At 36.8% G+C, this 26,456-nt stretch overlaps 2 protein-coding genes and 1 long non-coding RNA gene across 7 annotated transcripts in view; 2 read left to right on the top strand and 1 right to left on the bottom strand.

Annotated features, from left to right (window-relative positions):
• Positions 1-26,406, bottom strand: part of LOC137398505 (uncharacterized) — a 29,283-nt gene extending 2,877 nt beyond the window's left edge. Inside the window, exons 1-8 of one of the 5 annotated variants that reach the window (XR_010978946.1) lie at positions 26,355-26,406; positions 13,977-14,082; positions 9,095-9,221; positions 8,729-8,763; positions 7,999-8,186; positions 6,973-7,164; positions 2,457-2,505; positions 1,563-1,734 (exon numbers count right to left, since the gene is read on the bottom strand). This is a non-coding gene — a long non-coding RNA (uncharacterized lncRNA). Of the gene's footprint in view, positions 1-1,562; positions 1,735-2,456; positions 2,506-6,972; positions 7,165-7,998; positions 8,187-8,728; positions 8,795-9,094; positions 9,222-13,976; positions 14,083-26,354 lie in introns of those variants that run through there. The other 4 variants (XR_010978949.1, XR_010978945.1, XR_010978947.1 and 1 more) reach the window with 4 other exon arrangements.
• Positions 1-26,456, top strand: part of LOC137398785 (cell death protein 3-like) — a 146,107-nt gene that overhangs the window by 58,522 nt on the left and 61,129 nt on the right. The window lies entirely within an intron of this gene.
• The window catches only part of LOC137398900 (caspase-6-like), a 146,548-nt gene that overhangs the window by 55,560 nt on the left and 64,532 nt on the right, over positions 1-26,456 (top strand). The window lies entirely within an intron of this gene.

Raw genomic sequence — 26,456 nt, forward strand, 5'->3', positions numbered from 1 at the left:
TAAAGACTCGTAACCTGGGGGACTTTGGTACCATGTGAAATCATAAGATGTGTCAATAAAGTGCAGAGAATAACTATATGCTCATTGTTTACTATTATAATAACCATGTATGTCCGTCTGAAGTCAGTTTGAAGTAAGATTGTATTGCGGAGGATTTGAACTCACAGCCATCAGCTTTGTAGTCAGATATACTAACCACTTAACCAATTGCTGTAACCTTTAGCCAAAGCCACTAACTAAAGGTTGGAGCCCTGCCACTGCAAGAGGTTAGGAAAAACGTAGCATTGTTCTGGATTCGCACGTGCAACATTCAGCATGGCAGAATGACATTTACAAAAGAGCCAATCGTTGACCGGCTTGTTCTCCAGAACAATTGTACAGTTAGTTATTAGACTTGAATATTACACTGTATGGTGCAATATTTTTCACTATCTCTTTCCATGGCTTCACACAAACTAGGCTCTGGTGATCTGAGTAAGCTATTTTTCCTTGACATAGATGCTAATTTAAATCTTAAATCATCTTAAAAATCATGTTTTGACCAAAAGTTTTATGCCTGGTTGTTCCCTGACCACTCATAACTACAAGACTATCACTGTGTTTCCGTGCATCAAGTGGATTTGGAGTTGCCCGCTGCTGACAAATTTGCACCATTTCAACGATTCAGAGTGGCACTATATAAATCTTTCCATGGTTTACAATGCGCTCCTAAAAAAAAACTTTTAAAAGTAGACTCGTTTTCAGGTCAAGGTCATTTTTCAATTCATGTAGTCAACTACGTTCACCAGCTAAGCAAGGATGTCTGACTGCAATTGATCACTATGCTGATTCTTTACCTCCCCTGGGGATACTAGGGATAAGGTAGGGATAGTATTGTCGATGGGATCCATCAGCAGGGAGTGTTTCTATGATGTTGAATAGCACTGTAATAGTGAAAGCTTTCACAGCAGTTTAACAGTTTAGCAGAACGAAATGTGGACGAACACCTACAGATTTTATCGTTTATTTGATTTGGAGTGGAAGCAACTCCGAATCTATTTGAAGCATGTAAACACAGTGTATAAGTCTTGACTTTTCTGTTTATGAATCGCACAGGAATAAAACAATAAATAACAAAAAAGCTATAATTTTTAAATAGTTCTGGATTACCTAGTTTATTGAAAGTTTCCAAAATAATAGCACATTGGAGTTATCTTATCTTCGTCTATGAAGTTACCCTTACTTTTTAGTAGCACTAGCACAAAGTTAACTTCAATCAGTTGAAAGTGAAAACAACGAGATACTCTTTAGTATATCAAACTTATTAGAAAGTTTTCAAACAGACTAGCACATTGAAGTTACCTTTTCATCTTCCATAGAGTTAGCACTGCTATCTAGGTTTATATATCTATGAACGAGACACTCTGGAGTTAGCATGGAGTTCAAACAGACTAGCACATTGAAGTTCGCTTTTCTTCTTTCATAAAATTAGTATTACTTTTTAGTAGCACCAGCACAAAGTTGGCCTCAAGCAGTCTAAAGTTAACACAATGAGACAATCTTTAGCAGACAATACTTACCAAAATGAGGTCTTCATAATGAAGTGAATGTGTGGCTTGTCTTTCATCTTCCGCATGTACTCCACAAACTCAAAGAAGTTCCCAAATGGCACGTAGTCAGCGTACGGAAATATTTTAATGTATTTGCTCAGCACATTTTTTTCAAATTTCAGACTTGATGTCCAATCATGTCCCACTACAAGCCAAACAAAACATTATATATAGCATTTCAATTTCTTGTCAAACTCACAACTTAATAGTATGAAGTTAGACTCAGTGGACTCTAATTCAGTGAAAATACCTTGAAATTATATTTTTTTATTTTGTCTGATATTAATAGGAAAACTCGTAAATTCATATAGCAACCTTCAAGCACGAGTGGTGATTCCAGCTAGGCCTCCCTGCCTACAATAACTGTGATTGCTTAACAAACATTCTTTTTAAATTATGGAATTAAATTTAAAACGCCCGGCGAAGTGATTTAAACTTAAGTTTTATGGTTACAACCAAATTATTGGACATAATGAAATTATCTAATTCTCAATCCCTTACATTTAATGATTACACTATGTGTGAAAAAATTAGAATTATCTTCTCATGATAAATGCATTTTCTAGCTTGGTTAAAAATTTAGTAGTTGCCTTATTCATGAGAAAGCAATTATACTTAGCATCAGGGATTTGAAGAAAATTTGCAATGATGAAATGCTTAAAATGGCTGGTGTCTAACATTCATTTGCACACATTTTTTCTATAAAATTGGCTATTTTGCTTTTGTTAAAGAAAAGCTATCTTCAACGTATAAAACAAAGTTTTATGCATTTAACTTCGTTACATTTGGCAGCTTTACCAAAATACAACAGAATTCCATGCATGGAAAGGCAACTACTTTAGCTACACACTACTTTTAAAATCTTACCATCTGAGACTCTGTGTGGAAATATGATGGGCCTTGGGATTTCTCAGAACTGAAATACAGAAAAAATGTAGTCGTGGTAAATCCATAGAGCTAAACATAGAACTAAACATGCAAGTTGGCCATGACGGCTGTAGTAAGATGATTTCTAATTATTCTGTTGGAGCAACAATAAACACAGACCTAAATATTAATTCAAAACTACGGAACGATATAAAATATGATAAAATATAATTCTCTGTAACTGTTTCTAACAACATAAATTTAAGAGGACGTTATCTTTTCAGACCTTGTTAATTAGTTAGAGTTAATATTATAACAGTGTGAACTCGAATGCAAATTTTTCAGAGGTGAGAGATTGTTGAGAGCTCATAAGGTATGCCGATAAACCACAGAGAATAAGGTTGTACACAAATATTCCATAAAGTGTTCAGGTCGTTGATTGGTGTGGGTGTTAGAGTATTGGGCTATAAAGCCAAGAGTGCAAATCCTGTGGGAAGGAATCTTGTACATTTAACCCTTTGAACCCTGGCCGTTTTTGTCAAATTCTGTCAGTAACCCTGGGCAATTTGTCCAGCGATTTGAAGTTTTTAAACTTTTATTAAATATATCTAAATAAGCTCAGAATACAATGATATTTAGTAAAACATTAGCAAAAAAGTCGGGCAGCACACAGCAAATGTCATCAAACAGAAAAAAAACAGTACTTCATCAATATTCAGGCTAAAACTAAAAATGTTTGAGAAATATTATAAAACTCGTAAAAACATTTACCGTTATATCATAACAATTGAACCACATATTTATCATCATTTCATGACTCAAAATATACTAAAAAATTATAGTTAATATAATAAAATTCTTTATTTGCATCAAAATCATTTATTACCTACCAACGAATGAGCCATATCAATTTTTTTGTGGTGTCGTCCTAATAAAGATTTGTTATTATAACGAAGAAAGTGGATAAATATATTTTAAAACGGTAAAAATGGATGTGAAAATTCTCGGTCTTTTGCTTTATGCAAAAATTAAACAGATTGGCTTGCGCTGTTGCTTAGAAACAGCAATTGTAAACAGAGTCGTGCCAATGCTGGTTTTGCGGTCACCAGGGTTTCTGACACACCCTACATGAGGCCGCAAAAGAGGCCATTAGGGTTTGAAGGGTTAACAGTAGCTTTTGTCAGACAGAAGGATTACATTATTACAGTAAAGACTCGTACCCTGACAGACTTCAGTACCATGTAAAATCATAAGGTGTCTCAATGAAGTACAGAGAATAACTATATGCGCAATGTTTACTATAATAATAACCATGTCTGTCCGTCTGAAGTCAGTTTGAAGTGAGATTGTATTGCGGAGGATTTGAACTCCCAACCATTAGTTCTGTAGCCAGATATACTAACCACTTCACCAATTACTGTAACCTTTAGCCAAAGCCACTAGCTAAAGGTTGGAGCCCTGCCACTGCAAGAGGTTAGGAAAAACGTAGCATTGTTCTGGATTCGCACGTGCAACATTCAGCATGGCAGAATGACACTAACAAAAGAGCCAAGCATTGACCGGCTTGTATCCCAGAACAATTGTACAGTTAGTTATTACACCTGCTGACTCGGACCCGCTTCTCACACTCAGCACACCAGATTTCTAGGGTACTATACAACTACTGGATGGATGCCCAGTGTTGCACGGGTAATAAAGAAGTTTTTGTTCAGAAAATGTACTTTAAATCAACATATTCAATATCAACCATTACCATTCTAACTTTTAAATGAAGGTGTTAGTTTGTTTCTGTGTACTGCGCTATTTCTGTTAAGTGTGTTTATTTCTGTCTGATTCATACCATAGCAGCTGCAGCGCCAACCACAGATTGATAATGATTCCAATATTTTGTTGGCTATATGAGTTGACTCATTTTTCTTCACTTATGGGCATGCCTTTTTCTTCCGGTATGGTTTAACAGACTTTTCTTCTGGTATGGCTTTACGCCTAATGCTACCTGCAGTGTTTAAATGTTGACTTGCAACAAAATTCACATTAAAGTTATTTGATAACAAAATATTCACCTTGTCTAACTCTGTTGTGTTGTAGGTGCAAAAATATGTGGGAATGTGATTACAAGCTCTTAAAAGCTAAAAAACGAACAGTTAATCGCAGCCCCACGAGACCGCCGTAGATTGGTTTCTCTTTCAAAAATGGCTAAATTTGACGCAGTTGTGAGAGATGGCTTCTGTTTACACTTTCACGCCGCCTTATTTGTCGAAATATTTTCACAAATATACTTCACGCATTCAATAAAACCAAGTCTATTGTTCTTACGCGTCTGTTTTATCGTCATTGTAAATGCTGTCACTTTTAGCAGTGATATCTTATAGCTTCCCATAAAATACCATTTAATTTTTTAACCTTACCTCGAAGGAGTACATATTATTGTTTGATAATCATGACGAGTCTGTTAGTCACCTCTGATAATCGAAAAATGCAGCAAAAATTATTTGCGAAGTATTGGATCACATGATCAGATTACGACTTGCCAATTAGACCAGGCCGAAACAGAACTGTAAAGTAGCCAGCATCTATAATTGATACGGGGTCTTCGGTACAACCCGAAGTGTTTGTCATAAACTAGTGCTACGATAGGTTTTATATTGAGCTTTTTATTGGCCTTTCAATTCACGTGAGAACATCATGTGACAAGACAATAATAAATTTCATGACTACGTCATCGGAATAAAGAGATTCCAATCTACGGCGGCTTTTCGTATTGCGAGCTTTTAAAAGCCTGCTATCACTTTTCTACACATTTGGCACCTACAAAACAACAGAGTAAGACATGGTGAATCTTTTGATACCAAATAACTGTAATGTGAATTTTGTTGCAAGTCAACCTTTAACTAAGAAACCATGAAAGACTGGCGAGTATTCCAAGTATTTGTCAAATTTATTCCATAGTAATGCCAGTTGGACAGTATAGTGTATTGGATACATAGATGTCCCCAGAACTGGAGGTAGTGAGTTTAAATACATTTTGCAGCGGATATCTCACTCTTCACACTTTATCTCTATAGCTGGACAGGTAGAAGCACGGAACTACGGAAGTACAGATGGACAAACATTGAGATCTAAGTATATATATATATCGATGGAAGGTGAATAATTGGTGCAGGTGGGAGTATGATAGGTGGTTATGCCAAATGTCTCTGGTTTGACCACTGAACAAAGCAATTCGCTGCACATCCTCAAAAATGTGGCTTCAAACCAACAGAACAACTGACAAGGCTCTTATTATAGTAAATACAAATAACCTGGCAGTCCAGGGTTGCCGTGACAGATCGCAGGGTGTATCGATGAAGGCCCAAACTATAAGCATGCCATAAGTATGCTAAAATAATGAAAAGTGAATGTTTAGCCTGGATGGTTGTGCGCTGGACTGGTGAACTAAATGTTGGAAGTTAAAATCCAGTATGGTGCAATATTTTTCGCACTCATCTTCCGTGGCTCCATACAGACAAACAGATGTGGCTCTTGTTATAGTAAAAAACCGCAAAAATATGTAATAGGATGATGCTAAACTTTATAACATCTGAGCTGATAAATTCAAGTAACAAGACAGGTACTTAAATATGAACTCGCACAAAATTTTAGTAAATTTTATCAGAAAGTATTGCCTTTTTCTACCATTTCTGATTGTTCTTTTGAGCATTTTACCCACGCTCAAATTTGGTGAATTTAATCTCAAAGTAGTCTGTAACGTCTAACTGAGCTGTTTAACTCAAGTAAGAAAACCGGTAATTAAAGGTAAACTTCCCTAAAATTTTGGTAAATTCTATCAGAAAGTAACAGTACTTTTCTATCAATTGATATGTTTTTGACGTTTGAGGTCATCTGACGGTTATGAAGTTTCCAGATTAGAATTGACAAAACTGGATCGCGGCTGAAACACTCAAAAATGTGTGGAATGATGCCATGATCAGCTACCATTGCTATAGTTGATATAAGCTATTGTGTTCATGTTGCATCGTTAGGTATATTTATTTTGCCAGTTTCTTTGCAACTATAGATATCAATGCCACAATCACACTTTCACTTCATTTATGCGTTTTAACCGCAAACAAGTTTGGCCGACTTCAATCTTACAACATCCGGGTGGTCAGATCACCTCAAATACCTAAACCAACCTGAAGTTGTGTGAAAGTTTAATGTTTAGACATTCAGCATAAGAAACTGATGTACAAGTGGATGTTTTTTTTTAATAAAGCCTATATTTTCTTCTGCTATAATATAGCTATAAAGAAAACAATGCTATATCGCTTCTTGTCAGAAAAGTCCTACTTGAGCTAAGAACCTGTATCATAATAAGAGCCTTGTTCGTTCGAAGCTATGTTGCAAGTTGGGAAAAATATTGTACCGCTGAGGATTCGATCATTCAACATTTAGCTCTGCCAGCGTACTACAACCGATTAACTAAACCTAAGTGTAAGTTAATCTTTGATTATACAGGTAAGTATGAGGCTCTTACCGAAAACATTTTTCTAGTTTTGGTAAGTCTCTGGCAGCACCTCAAATATATAATGGGTGTTGAGCACTCCTGGAGAGGGGAAGCATTGGTTTGCAGCAAATAAGTCTATCATGCGGAGAGCTTTAAACTCCTTTATGTATTCAAAGGTACCTTGAAGTAACATGGTTGTTGTCTCCCACGTAAAGTTGGTTCCTAAAATATTTCTTGAATGCATAAGTTGACCGAACTTTCCAAACATCACCATCTGTTACTGAAGTAGAAAATATTTAGATTTTTGGCACCAACTTTTAAATTTGTTTTCATTCTTAACAAAAGTTATTTATTTGGTAGATATAAACCCTTCTGTAATCCACTCTGTAACATGTAGCCTAATTTTATACAAACTTATATGGCTAGCAGTAAGCTTGGAAAGGTTCAGAGCTTCTTTCACCTTCAATCAGACAGTCAGCAGGTTATATGGTTGGATAGCTTGTAGCTGGGTGTTTATAGGATAGCCAGCAGATGGGTGTTTAAGATGTATAGGAACCAGACAGCGTTTTGAAACAAATATTTTAGCGATTTGACGGAAGACATGGAGCACATTAGTGTGATTTTTGGATGAAATCGGGCAAAAGTAAGGAAACTCATAGCATTCACGCATACCGACAGACAGACACAGACACAGACTCATACACACTCATGCAAGAATGCACTCACACAATCCCACATGCAAACGTATCGCATACACACTCAACAGGGGCTTATTAACAGAAATTAATTCTTTGTAGAATCGAAAGATGTGATAAAAATCGAATAAAATGTACTAATGAAAATTTGAAAAAAATAAACTTTGAAATAAGTGATTTAATTCAAGCACAAAATTTAGCATCAGATCTTTTCACATCTTCATTTCTGACATATTTTTCCTGATGTGAGAAAAAAGATTCCACAGTGAAACCTCACTGTGGGATTGTGGTGAAGCAGCAATACATGGAACAGATGCTTTTCATTCACACCCAAAATTGGTGAAATATAAGTAATACTTACTTCATTTCGAGTAGCTTGTCAACAGGAAGTACTCTGTCTGATGTTTGTAGCTTTTAAGCGCCACATAAATGTCATCAAACACATCAGCATCTACAATCATAGCTGGGATCTTTACAGAACCATATTCACTGGTGACGTACTAGTTGGTTTCCTGCCACCTTAAAGACGTGCTGGTACTTCTATTTCTTCTATCAAAAATCTCTGAATATCACAATCGAGTTGAAGCTATGATTATGATATCAGGTTTAAATTCAAAGTCATAAAAACATTTAACTTTTAATCAATTAGTTAAAAAAGAGTAAGTAGCGAGTTAGTTTTTAAAAGAATAATATGGTAATCTTTCATCCACTTACAAATTAACCATGATGCATCAGCTTGCCTAATAACAATGCATACAAAGTGAATGTTCTGCTAAAACTACTAACTAGCATTTAGCAACTAGCAAATCAAAACTAACAGTCAAATAGCAATTAAAACTTAGCATATAGCAGCAAGCAACTAGCAGATAAAGACTAGCAAAGAAAACTTAGCAAATTAACCTACTAGCAACTAGTAAACGCACACTGGCAACTAACAACTGGCAAATAGCAAATAAGACTAGCGACTAGCTAAAAGACAATAAATAGGTCTACGAAACCCTAAAGCTAGGAATAAATTTAGGTGTGTAGAACAAGCGAATAGATCAACAACAGGTAATAAAAGTGTGACTAAAACAGGCAGCCATACTTACTGGATCTGGTAGTAGTTTTAGACATTGCAGTGAGTCTACAAGTGGATTTATTAGTGCTAGTAGAATCTACAAATCAGTACAGACCACAAGTGTTAAATTCTAATCTTCCACAACAAAAATCTTTGTAATCTTCGGAATATTGAAACAAGTTCAAAAAGTTAAACTCTGAGTTGTCTGCACGCTTGCACCAATTGCAACCCAACCAGCCAAGAGAAGACAATTGCCAAACTTATCAAATGAAACATATCTGAATGCTAAAACAATTACACTCACAGGTCTATTAACATGATTATGTTAAAATGCGTTAACTTTAAATTCTCTCTTCAGAGCTTCTGCAAGAATTTGATTGTAATTTCCTTAACAAACCTTTCATAAGTTTCTCTTCTCTTTTCTAATTCACCGTCCCATTCAGTTCTCTTCTGAGGTGGGTAATATACCACAAGTTTCCACAACGACGTCCAGAACAAAGCTTGCCATTTACAATGGAAACACCCTAAAAACAAGAAGAGCCGCTATGGGCAGGCTAGACTCTGTACAATTGCTATATGAAATGAGTGTAGTTGTCTTTAATATACACGCTATTATTATAATCTATATACAGTGAAACTCGGATAACTCGAACTTCACGGGAACGAGCAAAAGTGTTCGAATTATTAGAGCATTCAAGTTATCAAAGCACTGTCACAACTGCATGAATTTATCACTAGATAAGCCTACGTGTACATATGCAAACTATATATAAATCAAAAGTATAGGTTGCTTGTTGCAAGTTAACGGACCTATCATGCAAAGTTTAAAAAAAATTTTATCAGAAAGTATAAATATTTTCTATTATTTGAGATTTGTCTGTTGTTTTAGGTGATTTGACTGCCAGGACATTTTCAGATTAAAATAGGCAAAACTTGATCGCAGTTAAAACGCTAAGGAAAAAAAACATATATTTTTCTTTTGAGCGTTTTAACAAAGATAAATTTTGCCGATTTTATTTTAAGTTCATCCGAAGGGTTTCCACGCGCTCCCTTGTTTTTGATAGGCGATTGCCAAGCGGACGTTTGATAAAACTTGACCTTTAGAAAAGTCGTTAACAAACATATTTTGCCGATGATGATAAGAATGACGCCTAAGAACAACTAAAAATTGAGGTTTATTTCTATGGCTTGGAACGAAGTGATATTCTATAGCGATAAAGACCGTCTCTGTAACCGTTGGGCAAAAGTGTTCGAGATAATGATGTTGTGGTCGAGTTATCTAAAATAATTTATCGTTGCGTGGACCAAACAAATCCGTTCGAGTTATCCACGCGTTCGAGCTATCCGACGGCGGGTTATCCGAGTTTGACTGTATATATAAATCTCAGCGTTTGTTTTTTCATTCACCCGATGACCAGTTATGATTAAAACTCAACAACGAGTAATATATGTATTGCACTGGATTCCATCTTGGAGCCTCTAGATCTAGAAGTGACTTACTTGACCATTAGACTAGGGGGTCCACCTGAGTTTCGATATTAATAATAGTCAAAGATATTCATTACATCTGTTAAAATACTCAGACTTAAAGAACTTGGGGTTATTCACAAGCACTATTGATCATTACCCGTGATGGAATGATAATTAAGTCTGCAAACAGCAATTATTTTAGTAAAGCTTACCAACTAGCTTACAAGGTAAGTTACTCAAATTCAGTAGGTAATATTTTATTATCCGTTCAACACCAGGATTTCACCTAGTTACACGTGAAAGTTATTACAAAAATTAGAATTTTATTTGAACTTACGACCATATTAATTACACTCTGATCAAGGTAGGCTGCATCATTATAGTTGACTCTCACAATGTGATTTTAATTCGTTCCAGTGTTGGTATCGTAAACGAATTTTTTTGTAAAAACGAACAGAAACCCATAGCAAATATCCAAAAGAAACACCCCTCTAGTAAAAATCATCAAAATTTTATATGCATATGAAAAATATTACAGTAGTACAATAGTACATATTAAACACTAGTAACAGAATAATATGTTAACTTTAGTAACTATAGTTACCTACAGTAACTTTGGAGTATTTAGTTGTTACAATCTGCAATAAAATGTAACCTTATAATGTAATATGTTCAGTATGTACAGTAGGAAGTTCGAAGCAGACATAAACTAACCATGAATTCAACTTAAATGATTTTAGCTTACTAAAACATGTGTAAAGCTGAGTTTTAGTATGTATTCTTAATTATTTCACTGAACTTTGACTTTTCAATGGTAAAATCTTAACACATATCTGTTTTCGAATTTAGGTTCACAATACTAAATAACGATGGACTGAACAAGATCGAGCATAGTATCTCTTCCATTCATTTTATCAACTTTCTGTTTCCCGTTTCATTTTCACATTAACTAATCACATGGAACCGAGCGAGATCAGGTATGGCATCTCTTTCATTCTATGTTATAGGGATTCCAGTGAATAGCATATATTTGTTATTTCGACGTAATCAGCACATCGACTGCCAAGTTGGATGTTCGAGAGGGTGGAATATGGAGAGGGTGAAAAATCAAATTGTTCTACATCGTAGGGCAAAAATCATATCACAGTGTCATCGGAACCCAAAAGAATTTCTGTATTAGAGAATGAGGGCATGTCTGCATATTGGTCACACAACAAAAAATGATAGCCTTTCGCGTTTGCAGCCAGTTTCACTGAACTCAGAAAATTAATAACACTCGCCGCGTGCAGAGATCTTGTTCTTTGTTACTTCATATGCAGATATGCATTAGCGTGAGGCGTCACACAACCATCACTCCAGTAGGCCTACAGCGGCCTATGGAAACATCTCTGCATTGGGCCCAGCCAGCATAACACTTCTGCACTGGTATACCCAGGTGTCCCTACACTATTACTTTATGGAAATTTAGTTAACTAGTCGTCCTAGGCTATTTATAGAAGGCTGGCACACAATTTTTGGACTAGTGCCAAATTCAGTAGCCTTGTTTATGCGAGGGTAAAGGCTAAAGGTCTAAACACAACAGTTAATTTTATCAGTTTGTCATGAGGAGTGGCAGAGATATCGCTGGTGTGTGCCTAAACGCACGTGAGTGATTCACCAGCAAACGATAATGTGAGCACGCTTACAAACTGCCAATAAAATTTCGTATCATTAGTTTCATCGGATTTGTTAACACTTTCCAGACTGACATCAAATTATTTTGATTGGAGTTGTTCTCTCCAAGTGACTGACATCGAAATAATTCGACCTGGGCCATGTGACTAGTTCCTGACCTCCAATCGCTATTATTGCCGAAATTCTGATAGCATTGAGTTTTAGCTTTGTGTACAAAATGAATCTCACCAATATGTTAAATAAAACTGGAAATATTTACAAAAACCTCAGGCTATGTCAGAATAGTAACTTGTCAAATTTTTGTACAAGTTTAAAAACATGGCTAGGAATTTGTCCACATCAGGACACTCAATTGATAAAGAAATAGCTGCAAATGTTAATGGGTTGGTAAATGATAGTGAGTTAGATGTAGATGAGTCTGATGATGAGGAAGGTGAGTTAAATTGGAAATACTCTCAGAATTAGTCACAGTAAATGAAAATCACAGCATGAGTGATTGAAAGATGTCAGTGCAGTTTCACTTTATTTACATTTAGTTAGTCAAGAAATGACTTGGATATTGGATAAGACTCACTCATTGATAGAGCCCTGATGGTTATAACTCATCTTATTAGTCCAATCGTTGGTCACACTCACATCATATATGATTAGTTCCTTTGGCCAAATTATTATTGGATATGTAAGTGAATAATGACTACTAGTAGAGTAGTAGTAGATTACTAGACTAGTTCTAAAACTGCTTCTATGTAGTATACTGATGCAAAGTAGGATATTTTACATTCTACATGCAAAGTCAGACTCAATATTTACGTAGGCTATATACATGTAGGTTGGTGAGAGAAGGGGTGGATGTATGGAGGAGAAGAGGGATGAGGGTAAATTCTTCACCCAATCCATTCTTGCCCCAACCGACCGATTTCCAAAGCGGGCTGTGGGCTATTCATACATTTATAAGGAATAGCTAAGGAACCATTATAATTGTATTAGATTACCGTGATGAAACAGAGAGGAAAGTTGGTGGTGGATCCAATTCAGATAGTCATAGTCATGGTGATGACGTACCAAAAAAGTGAGAGCGATTCTAAAACAGGCCATTATGTGTTGACTGTTTTTTGCCATAGCATAGGCCCAACAAAAAAATAATAATATGCCATGTCAAACATAAATAAAAAAGGTATTTACTGCAATAAGCAATACCTTGTACTGTTTACAAAAATTATCATTATTGCTTTGAAAAGGCATTCTTTGTCCTGAAGTTACAGACATCAGATCAAGCAGAATAAACTCATGTTTAGTATGCTATGAAAGCTCTTGTTTCAGCTCCACAATGGTGTTCTCAAACACAACTTTACTAGCACTACGGTAGACACATTGTATAAATGGAAAACCTCAAAAGCAGCCAGCCACTGGGGGGAAGATTGCAAGAATGTGACCAGACTTGAAAGTGTTAATACATTTAGGTAAGTCAATATGGCACTTCTAGGCAACGACGTAAACAACTTCCACTTTTGTTATTAAACCTATCTCACTTGGATTGTACACTACAAAAAGACATAAGAAAAAACGATTATTGTATTTTTAACAGTAATATTTTATGATTATTTTATATAGATTACTTTATAGTAGTTTTTTTATATTTAATATACTAAATATTTGCAATTCCGAAGATGGTCAACCTGCGCAACGATTGATTCCAAATGTTGGTGTTCAACTGGGTTTTTATTATTGTTGTGTGTTATGTCGTACAGGACTGTGAGCGCTTTTAATAAATTTATGAGTATTTATGAGAATAAAGTATTCAGTGTTCGTTTTGATGATTTTTCAATCGTAACAAAATAGCAAAATGTTACTGATGTACATTGGTGAAAATCGATAAGAAATAATTACCCGCCGTAAAACTGCATTCTTTGAAAAAAACCAACCGATCGAAATGCGTCTTGCTAGCGATGAAGTAGTGATAGGGAATGTCTAGCGTTGTCGCTCTGAATGAACTCGCTGGAGGAGTTCTAGCGCAGATTAGAGCCACACAGCGCAATATCGCACTTGATATGGCCGAGTGTGTTTGGACCCTACTGCTGACGAAATGGGCAAAGTAAGCCTCAAGCTGTTAATATATTAATGACATCTTGACTCACCTCCAGTCTATGTAAGGAGAATCCATAGAAGTAACAGTAGGAATCTGGGTAAATACAACCAGATGTAGAGCAGAAGTGAGATATTGCTTTCACTGTCCTTTTGTACCTATAAACAATGAACATAGGAAATCATTGCACCATCTTATCACTGAGAAATTCAAAAGAATAATTCACAAACAAACAATGTTAAAATATTACAAATATGCAAGGAATTCAATGGTACCAAGAATCGGGTATGCAAGAGAGTTTGACTTTAGAAAACATGCAGTACATGTTCATAGTTTGTGGTTCATAAAAATTGCTAGGGCAATCCCGAATGTACAGAGTGGGAAAAGTTCATAGGTAAAATGTTATGTGTAACAGCTAAAGAAAAGAGATGTGAGAGAGATGTGAAAGAGAGAGACAGAGAGATGTGAGAGAGAGAGAGATGTGAAAAAGAGAGATGTGAGAGAGCAAGGTGTGAGAGCGATGTGAGAGAAAGGGGTGAGAGAAAGGGGAAAGAGAAAGGGGAAAGAGAAAGGGGAAAGAGAGGGGGAGAGAGAGGAGAGAGAGGGGAGAGAGAGGGAAGAGAGAGGGAAGAGAGAGAGGGGGAAGAGAAATGGGAGAAGGGAGAGAGAGGGGGAAGAGGGGTGAGGTGAGAGAGGGGAAGAGGGTGAAGAAAAGAGAGTGGAGAGGAAAGAGAGTGGAAAGAGAGGAGAGGGAAAGAGGAGAGGGAAATAGAAGGAAAGAGGGGTGGGAAAGAGGAGAGGGAAAGAGGAAAGGGAGAGAAAGAAAGAGGGAGAAAGGAGAGAGAGAAGAGAGAGAATAGAAAGATGGAAGAGAGAGAGGAGAGAGAGAGAGGGAAGAGAGAGGGGGGAGAGAGAGGGGGGAGAAAGAGGGGGGAGAGAGAGGGGGGAGAGAGAGGGGAAGAAATGGGAGAAGGGAGAGAGAGGGGGAAAAGGGATGGGGTGAGAGGGGAAGAGGGGGGAAGAGAAGAGAGTGGAGTGAGAGGAGAGTTGAAAGAGAGGAGAGGGAAAGAGGAGAGGGAAATAGAGGGAAAGAGAAGCGGGAAAGACGAGCGGGAAAAAGGAGCTGGGAGAGAAAGAAAGAGGGAGAAAGAAGAGAGGAGAGAGAGGATAGAAATATCGAAGAGAGGAAGGAGAGAGGGGAGAGAGAGGGAAGAGAGGGGGAGAGAGAAGGGGAGAGAGAGGGGAAGAGAGAGGGGGAGAGAGAGGGGGAGAGACATGGGAGAAGGGAGAGAGAGGGGGAAGAGGGATGGGGTGAGAGAGGGGAAGAAGGGGGAAGAGATGAGAGTGGAGAGAGAGGAAAGAGAGTGAAAAGAGAGGAGAGGGAAAGAGGAGAGGGAAATAGAGGGAAAGAGGAGAGGGAAAGAAGAAAGGGAGAGAAGAGAGAAAGAAGAGGGAGAAAGGAGAGAGAGAAGAGAGGGAGAGAGGATAAAAGATGGAGAGAAAGGGAGAGAGAGAAAAGAGAGAGTAACACTAGTAACACCGATATTAACACCATGCGAGTGATATTACTAATAGCTATTTAATGAAATGCAGGTGGGTGATCCTGCGATAGTTCATAGAATATTTTATGGTGACCCAATTCATTCACTGTTTCCATGACTCGCATGATTCGCATTTGAGGCTGCACGTAAGTTCAGTTACTTTGCAATAGTCTCTTAATGAACACCTGCACAGATGCGAATTTAACCCAGCACTTGACCCCATACGTCAAGTATTAGCCTAATTAATGACTCTATAAATAGCTAAGTAGTCACGTCATGCTAACCATATCAGCAATCATTCAGAATGGCGCAGTCTCAATGCGCCAATGTTCTGAACAAATATAAAACGAAATGCAAATCGAAATAAAAACCGACTGAAGTGTGAAAATGTTTAGAATGAAATATCCATCAATATTTTTATGCGCATGATTCGCAAGTGTCGTTTCCATGATTCGCAAACATGATAGATCTGATAAGGTTTTGCGGATCTTCAGTCTATCGATCGCAAAACTCGCTTAGCTTGCGGATTTATGTCGTTTCCATGATGGAATCTCTACACCTCTTTTATTTTTGGCAAGGGTAAAACTTGGTGCAGTCATCTATATTTTAGTAATTACTAGGTAATACGATAGTTTATACAAAGATATTTAAAGAATGATAATTAGCGATAGACTGAAGATTGAAACCTCCACTAGATTGACAGTGTCTCCGCCCGCAGTCATTTGGTGCAGTTAGCACCTTGACAGTATTGACCCTAACAAGACAAGTGACAAACTGATTAACCAGTTAGACTGTATTTCCTTGTAAATAGTTACTAGACTTAAAGACTACTAGCTATTAGAATAGAGTGAGTAGAGAGTGCCTTCAGACAATATATAACATCAAATATAAATAATGTCATGTCTCTCTTCATCTTTCCTTAGCGAGTGAATAGAAAAGATTTACTTTTCTACGGCTTGGAGCAATAAAAATAGCAAAATATATATTTTTACAATTTACAGTATATATCATAAAGAGATCACACTACATTAGATCATCTAAAGATGAACCTTTTATGACCTTTGTGTGACAGTCACAAAGGTCTGGTACTTGTAGTCTATGTATATATATATATATATATATATATATATATATATATATATATATATATATATATATATATATATATATATACAGTCAAACATGGATAACTCGTCCACGGATAGCTCGAACACATGGTTAATTCGAACGGTTTCTTTGGTCCGTTCCCACGTAATGATAAATTGCTATAGATAACTCAAACTCAACACTGTTAATTCGAACTGTTTTTTTGCCCAACGGCTACCGAAACGGTTGTTATCGCTTTAGAAAATCACTTTATTCAAAGCCATAGAGCTAAACCTCATCTTTTCGTAATTCATAAGCGTTGTTATTACCACCATCGGCAAAATAATTTTGTCAACGACTTTTCTAAAGGTTTGGTCAAATTTGATTTACACTGCTATACGATTAATCGCACGGGCTTGCCGGGTCACGCGCGCAAGGATTTTCGCCACGCACATACAAAACAAAAACAGCATGTTGTTTTGTACGTGCGTGGCAAAAATCCTTGAGTGCGTGACCCGGCTAGCCCGTGACGAATAGTTTTCCGACGTTGATTCTGTGTTGAATCAACGTCGGAATGTTGAATGTTTAAAACGTCTTAAAAATTGTTTTTATTAAACGTATACGTTGTCTTAGCTAAAAAAACTATTCATCGTTTGACCTAAACACAGAATACGTGTGTACATTCAATAAGTATCCATTCAGAAAGCGTGAGTGATATACAATGTACCGTTAAACCTCGTAAAACGTTTAATTGAACTGCCTCGGAGTGTTGCTCTTAATGAATCCCAGGTAAAGTAAGGGATTTTTTTTTGGAAACTTTTTTTTGAAGTTGCATAAACTTCAAGAAAAATCGGCAAAATTGATCGTGGGTAAAACCCCAAAAGAAAAAAATGTCTTTTCTTTTGAGCATTTCAACAACGATCAAGTTTTGCCAATGTCAATCTAAAAAAACGTCCTGGCAATAACATCACCTCAAACAACAAACCAATCTCAAGTGATAGAAAAATCTCTATACTTTTTGATAAAAACGTTTTAAACTTTACATTAGAAGCATTTAATTTGAAACAAGCCATTTGTGCTTTTGATTTATATTATAGTTTGCATATGTACATGTATCTACTAATAAATAAGTAAATACATGGACTTGTGACAGTGCTCTGATAACTTGAACGCTCTGATAATTCGAACACTTTTGCTCGGTCCCGTGAAGTTCGAGTTATCCATGTTTGACTGTATATATATATATATATATTAACCTATGTGTGCATGTATTATTTTATAAGCCTATACCATTTACTCTTGGGTACTGCATGTCATACTATTACTCATTTCTGTGTACAAGTATTGCTGTCTCATGTATTGCTGTCTCAGTGTTTATCACCTAGGGGTTGTGTCTTTATTATCATTGTCTATTTTGTGGCCTTGTTATTATGCTACTTCGTGACCTTATTATTACGCTATTATGGACAGCATACTGCTATTTTGTCATTCAACTACAAGTGGTCTTGGTGTCAAGTTGGCTGGTGGATTACACGAGGATAAAAGTACTTACTACAAGCTATTTTCGCTTAAAAAAAACAATGGCAGTAAAACTCTCTGATTAAATCAAATCTTACAAGGACAATAAGATCAGTTGAGAGTTCAGCACTTGAATTAGTAAACTAGAACTGGTGGCAAAACTACAAAAAGTAGAGGATCTAAAATCATTTGTACCACTATTCTTAAATGGCTCAGCATTTGCTTTGTATGAGCAGTTGTCTGAGGATGTTAACCCTTTCAGCCCTAATTATTTTCCAGTTACGTGCCCCCCTGGCCTAATTAATTTTTCACACTCAATATTTAATAAAGTGAGGTGTGTTAGATTGAGCATAAATAAAGCTGCGTTCAAGATAAATGAAAATAGTTTTTTGTAACTTGTTGGTAACATTCTAAGCTACATTTTGGTACTAATATATACACATTAGGTTAATCTACATAGGATGTTATTGATAAGATTCAAATCGATACTTCTTTTGGAAATCGAAAAGTCTAAGTTTGGTTGCTACTACCAGTCAGATTTTTAGTTGATAACACTTCAATAACATGTTAGGATGACAAGAAAAGGTGTTATCATCAAGTTGCAAAAAAAAATTTGGAGTTCTAACCAATAGAACTGAAATTATGAGCCTATAGGCAATATTATGGCATAATGTAGTTTCCGTTCCATTGTTCAATCAATTGGTATATAAGGTCTATATATCATATTTAAATTCTATAAGGACAACATTTATTGCAGTTTTGATAATAAATACGAGATGCAAACAACTGGAGTACAAAACTAATATAATTTATCGTTTTTATCAACTAAAATTGTGAAAAGATTTGTCAACTAAAATTTTTTTCTTCGAAAAATGTCAAAGTTATAACAATTTAGTAATTCTGACGTAGTGCAATTGAAACTTATCTTGTGCTGCTAATAAACGGTCATGTTGTTGTTGTAGATCATTGTCACTGCTAAATTCTTCACCTGAACTAATTATTATGTTAGATATTAAGATTTAGCCTTCGTGTTTCGGCAAACGCATTCAATATGGCGACCTCAAGAGTTGAAGTTTGAACTCTATCACGGGATTTGCTTAGTAAAATGCTTTTATCCAACCACATTTCTGGTATCAAAACAATCATCAGACTGTTATCTTTCGAAATAAAGCTATAAAAAAACGATAAACACAAAAGGAGTATCAATAAAGTTACTCAGAAAGTGTCCCGAAAGTGTTGGCTTCAGGCCCAAGTGTGAACAACTTCTCCCGAAATAGTTGGCATCAGGGGTGAAAGGGTTAAGGGTGACTATGTTAAGTTGGAGAAAGAACTACTGACAGCATTCGGCATAAATATAAAAAGTTCCTACAGTCAACTACGGGAGGGAGCCTTGCAAGATAGTGAAACAGTAGGCGTTTATCTAGCAGAAATGAGAAGGCTAGTAGATTCTATGGGAAAGACTTATTTAGAACCGCTTCTCAAATGTGCTTTTGTCTTCAGGCTACCATCTGATGTAGCATGCCAGCTTAAAGCTACGACTGCCGTAAAGGAGACGGGACTAAGTGAAATTGTGACTAGAGCGCGAGCAATTTTTTTTCAAATTCTGGCGCATTATCAAATGTATGCAGTGCTGCTACACGTGACACACGTAATCAACCAGCAAAGGGTGTTCAATGCTATGCTTGCTCGGGTTGGGACATATATCAATAGACTGCCCTATAGAGAGAAAAATGAAAGTTCTTCGAGTAAGCCAACTCGTTGGTACAACTGCAATAATATTGGTCATATAGGCAGAAACCGTACAGTCAAGGAGCAGCAGGGAAACGAGAATGGGAGAGCCTCATCGTTGCATGCTCTTCCCAACAACCAACACTAAATACGACGCTGCCAATTATATCTGTGAGGCTTCATAGACTGTCAATAAAAACTCTAATTGATAGTGGATGTGAGCAGTCGGTAATCGCAATAAGTGTTGTTCGTAAATTAGGTCTTGGTATAAGAGGGCAACAAAGGACAGTAAAAATGTTAAATGAAGATAGCACGCAATGCTGTGGAGATATTGACGTCAAAGTAGCTATACACCATTGTGACACTATTAAGTTACGTTGCTTGGTGGTACCCGAGTTAGTATGTGGGTGTGAGTTGATTCTTGGCGTAGACGGAATCTACAAATTTAAAGGTGTGACAATATGTGCAAGAGAGATTGTAACATTTGGATTTGCATCACAACCTGTGGTTGCTATGTTATGTGAAGATAACTGCAAGTTGAAAAAGTTTGAGACAGACTGTTTGACTATCGAAGATACTGACTTTAAAGCTGTATCTGATGAAACTAAGTGGACAGTAGTATGGAAATGGAAAAGCCACGAATCGGAGTTAAAAAATCAATGAGTATGCTATAAACACAGACTCTAAAGAACAATACAGCTGTATTACAGCGCCATAAACATAGACTACCGTACTTTTAGGACTATAAACCGCACCCCTATATAAACCGCACCTGCTTTATTCTCCAAAAATGATGATAAAACAATACATAAGCCGCACCTTTGCACAGGCCGCAGTACTCAGGATGGTACTTTTTAACATGGCAGCAACATTTTTGTTTAAAACGGAACAATGCGGTTAGGCACGGTTTCGCATGAATCGACGCTTTTTAACCTAGTGTCTAACGGAACAGTACCGTTTGGCATTGTTTCGTTTTTTCTTTCACCACTAGAGGCGCACTAACCGGAGATTCTAGTTAATGCGCCCTAGCGGTGAAAGAAAAAGCCATAGAATAGCCGCACCTTTATATAGGCGATATGGCTCAGATCATCAGAAAAAAGTAGCGGCTAATAGTCCAGAAGGTATGGTATAAAAAACAGTACAGTGGCGAGATTTAGCAGTGGATCTCTAATGGCTAGCTGAAGCCACATGATGTGAAGATTTGTGGCAATGTGACTGGTACAATTCCACTGATGACAGTTTTTCAGTCAAACAAAGGTAGAAAGGTGAGACCAGTAATGGACTACAGCAGAGGGGGTTAAACAAACATGTGAGCAGCAATCCTCGAAATACATAGCTATATGTCAAGAAAAACTGAGGCAGTGGAGAACATTCGGGGGAAAATTTATGTATGTTAGATCTGCAAAAATAATACCTACAACTTGATGTGGACAGTTCACTACAACTGTTTCAGGCTGTTCGATTCAATGGTCAGTTGTATGTGATGACAAAGTTAGGGTTCGGCTTGAATGTGGCACCTAAGATAATGTCTCATATCTTAGCAAAGGTTTTGTCAATGGATGATGAGATATCCAAAGGCATAGATCATTACATAGATGATATTGTGGTAAATGAAAATGTTGTGTCACTGTTGAAAGTGAAGGATCATCTGCAGAAGTACGGCTTACTGTCAAAAGAACCAGAAAGTTTGTCAAACACATGAGTACTGGGTTTCAGAGTAGAGGCTTCCAATAATGGTGCTCTCAAGTGGAGTAGAGACTCGGATCTGCCAGTTCTAAGTGCTTCTACTGTGACCAAACGAGAACTGTACTCAATATGTCGAAAGTATATTGGTCACTATCAAGTAGCAAAGTGGTTGCGAGTAGCATGTAGCTACCTCAAAAGAGAAATTAACTCCTATGAGTGGGACGATGATGTACCCAGTAATTTCAAGAAGAAGTTAGATGAGATTGATAATAGCATACACCGCCATGACCTTGTAACTGGCCAATGGAAAGTACCTGCATCTAAGAGTGGTAAAGTGTGGTGTGATGCTAGTAGCTTGGCAATAGGGGCAAGTGTTGAGATTGATAATCGGATAGTAAACAATGCAAGTTGGTTGAGAGGTGTCAATGATGGGGCCCATATCAATATGGCAGAGTTGGAAGGAGTTACCAAAGCAATCAATATGGCTGGGAAATGGAATCTCAAAAATGTGACAATTTTGACAGGCTCTGCCACAGTATTTGGATGGGTGAAATCTGTATTACAGGACTGTAAAAAACCAAAGGTGAGCGACCTCCGTGAAATACTGGTAAAACAACGCCTCAATCTACTAAATGATCTAATCAGTGAGTATCAGTTGGTCTTACAAATAACTCTCGTAAAGTCTGAAAACAATAAAGCTGATGAGCTGACAAGAATTCCCCGCAAATGGTTGGAGATACGAGTCTGTGCCTTCAATGTAACAACTTCTGACAGTATAGAAGGGAAACTGTGTGATCTACATGAAGCTCATCACCTAGGTGTTGTTTGTACAAGGAATCTAGTCACAGAAAATTGGGCCTACTGCTTAAAAAGACGGATTACACGAGGATGTGGATTACACGAGGATAAAAGCACTTACTAAAGGTGTACAGGAAGTGATAATTGTTTATAGTCACCAGGACATTGCCTTGCATTCATTGAATCACCAGATATTGTGACAGCGTATTGTTGTTTGTGTTTTAGCTGGTTAATGCCACAGCGTTGGCCCACGCATTGACTGAGGGTGATAGTTTGAGCCCAGCCTCGCTTTGCGGGTGTGATCCATTGGGCTGCCATTGGCGATCCACTTGCAATCCGCTGCGCAGGGTCCTGTTGTCATAAAGGTTTCTTAAAATAGTAAATATATGACAAGCCCCTCATAGTTATAGCAATGCAATCATTTCAAAATCTTAACCTTCTAAATTGTTGTTTTGTGATTAATTTATTTACATGATTAGCCTGGTATACAAAGGAGAGCACCGGCAGCATCAGCTTCATATGGTAGAACTGAGTTCTATAGAAGAGTTATGAGAAACTCAGCACATCACAATAGTATTGGACACATCATTTTATTATAGACGCTTAGAAATATAGATGCTTTGAAGCCCTATTTCTTTGGTTATATAAAAGCTGGTTTTAAAGAGACTACGAGGTCAGTTTATGTCATTATACAATATTATACATAAAATTATTACAATTATGTCATTCACGATTCAATATTGATACATTATAAATCAAACCATGAGATTTTTGGCAGCAACTGAAGATTTATTATAGTCATAATTATTTCCTATTAAAGAGCTGCTTACAACAATGCTGAACTCTATGTTTTATAAACTGCCACGAGGCTTTGGCTTATTATTATCTGTACCCTCTCTCTGCTCTCCTTGTATTATTATAACATTGTACTATTCATTGTTTATATATTTTTTAGTTTTTATGTATTGGATTCAATAAATTGAAAGATATCTAACGATCCAAGCCAGTTATTCTCCAAATCAACATGAACCAGTATTCACAGTAAAAACTCCAATCTCAACTGGGAGGAAAGGTGGAATTAAAATCATCAATCTCAAAGAACAACAACAGTCTTTACAACAGTACTCAACATTACAGAAGGTTTGTTTTACGTTTTACGGTTTCTGTTTAAATAAATGCAACTATTACTTTAGTATCTTTTTATTACTATTATTATTAGTATTATTATCCCGAAGGATAAATTTCGATAAAAAATGAAGTTTTTGCAAAGTAAATGGTTGCAAATGGTAAAGTTGTGGTGAATGGTAAACTTTCGGAAATGCTGCCAGTTACACCTGGAGTTCCTCAGTGCTCTGTTCTAGGTCCAGCATTGTTTATTCAATACATAAATGACATAGTCACTATGATTAAACATTCAAAAATCAGGCTTTATGCCGATGATGTCTTGCTTTACTGTGATATTAAATCAAAACAGGACTGCATAAAAGTTCAGGATGACTTTAATAGACTTAAGGGGGTCCTCCCATGTTTTGTGACGATTTTGACGACCCGACGACAGGGATATTTAAAAAGTGACAGACGAGACAACCGTTTATCAATGTAGGTGACGAGGATTGTGTAAGTAGGATTACTAAAGGTACGGCTACACATAACAAATTTTTCGTTGGTTCCGAGTTCTGGCCGAAATCGCGAAAAACGCAGAATTAATCGGTCGAAATTCACCAATTATTTGAGCCCACCGAGTTCGTCGACGAAACGCTTTTAACAGATTACTAAAAATTATTAGCGAGCACGATTCTAGCAGCTTTAGCAATTAGTATAGTCCAAGACATGTATCACGACACACAATAAAAGTACGAAAGCAATTCAACATAGAACACACGATGTAACTGTTTAAGTTGCGCTATTGTTGGTGAGCGAGCACGACTCAAGCAAATTTTAAAATTTATGTAGTCCGAGAACACAATGCGACACGCAAGAAAAATATTACGGAAATTTACCATAGTAAATACGATGCATGCGACTTGATTGCGCTAAAGATGGCAACATTTTCTACCACAAAACTTTTGCTGCTAAAAAGGAAATATAATTAAAAAATAAACAATCTGTAGCTATAGCTTCCAAACAATAAATACATACAATAACGCAATCTAAGCAGTTGCATCGTGTGTACTATGTTGAATTGCACTAATACTTTTATTGTGTGTCATTATACGTCTCTTGGACTATACTAATTGCAAAAGCTGCTGGAATCGTGCTCGCTAGCAGCGCAGAATAATTCTGTGTGTTTCAATCATTTCATGATTTCGGTTAGAACCAACGATAAATTTGTTACGTGTAGCCGTATCTTTACTAACTTATTATTTGTCCATAAATCAACACGTTCATCCGAAACTTCACTAGTTTTGGTTTGAAGCATCTGGCCCAGCATTTATAGACTGCCAAATAATTAAAGTAAACAGCAATGAAATGCCACGACATTGACAGCAAATCTATTTCCAAGTCTGTGACTGACAGTGATTATTAAAGACAATCTCGGTCTATTTTCAGTACAAGAAATGTAGCCCTAAAAGCCTGAGACGGCTGTCACTCTTCGCGGAGTAATCAGCAACACTCCCAAACATTACTAATAAGTTTGTGAAGGTTGCTGGTTGGGCCATGCTTTTGGTTAGCAGAAGTTCAAACTGAGCAAGTTTCAGGTTTTTAACGCAAGCCAGTGCCACCAGAATGGATATTTGTATTAAAATAACGAATGTGAAGAAAGAGGTTGTTTTGGTTACCAACTTGAAAAAGGTGACAGTGATTTTAAAAGTGACGACAGTGATTTTAAAAGTGACGACAGTGATTTTAAAAGTGACGACAGTGATTTTAAAAGTGACTATTCTGACGACAACTTTGTGTGGTAGGACCCCCACTTAATACATGGACAGATAAATGGAAGATACAGTTCAATCCTGTAAAACCACATGTTATAGCGTTTGCACAATATATTCCTAAAAATGGCCACCTGTACAGTCAATTTTTGAGCTATGTAGAAACTATAAAATATTTAGGTATGAATATCATTAGGGATATTGCCTGAGATGTGCATATTGAAAGTGCGTAAAAAAACCTCTAAAATGTTTGGATTGATAAAACATGTACTATCTCCAGTTTCTCCCAAAGTAAAGTGTGTAGCATAACCCTCTTTATGTATACCGTTACTGAAATGTGCAATAGAAGCTTGGGATCTATTATACAGGGTTAAGCAAATGATATGCTTGAAAGAATTCAGCCACAGACTGAATTTATTAGTTGCATGTTTATTGAAAACGCAGAGGAGTGGTTTTTGAGTAACAGTAGCAAATGAAACCTTAAATCTAGATTTGATAAAAACAGGAGAACTAGTGCTGGAGAGATATGCTTTACGAAATTCTTATAGATCAAGATAAGTTCCCGAGTCTAAATTATTCATATATGACTAAGTTATTGAGACCTTTACAAGTATACAAACAAGATCCGGTCAGGCCTGCCAACACAAGAGTGGGGCAATGCGTGAGATTTGGTTTTGGTTCAATTGATGTATCAATGATAGTATATATAAAATTGTGGAAATTGGGGCAAAAATCTCACGCATTTTCATTTGGGGGGATTGCGTGAGTCTCACGCTCAATGCGTGAGAGTTGGCAGGTATGGATCCGGTCCAAAAGCTTTTACATGTAGCACCGATCATTACCTTTTGAGTTTCTTACTACGCACCACTAGGGAACTTACTCTAAATTAACACCATCTTTTGAAATTCTACATACAGCTTTTTCATGCGTTTTATGTGCCTACTAGCCTGAACTAATGTACTATATATTAGTGTAGAAAACTTTAGTAAAGACCATCAAGGAGATACTCCCCTTCCCCATCAAAAGGGGTCTAGAGGATATAAACAAAGAAAAACGTCTAAATACTAGCAATTGTTAACAAGTTTTAAAGCGAGAGTTGCCTAAATAAGTGATATGCTAGGTGGTTCTATTTTAACCTTTGTGAAGACATGGATACTCTATAATCAAGGTGAGGGCAATAAATACATTGTTGCAGATTACCTGCTTTTCCATGTATTATGTCGGTGCTTTTCGGTTTTAAACGTCGAACGCGTGGAAACTACGCGCCTCGCTGACCAAACTATTGGCCATGACTTAGCCCTA

Source organism: Watersipora subatra, chromosome 6 (assembly GCF_963576615.1).
Source record: "Watersipora subatra chromosome 6, tzWatSuba1.1, whole genome shotgun sequence".
Taxonomy (NCBI): domain Eukaryota; kingdom Metazoa; phylum Bryozoa; class Gymnolaemata; order Cheilostomatida; family Watersiporidae; genus Watersipora; species Watersipora subatra.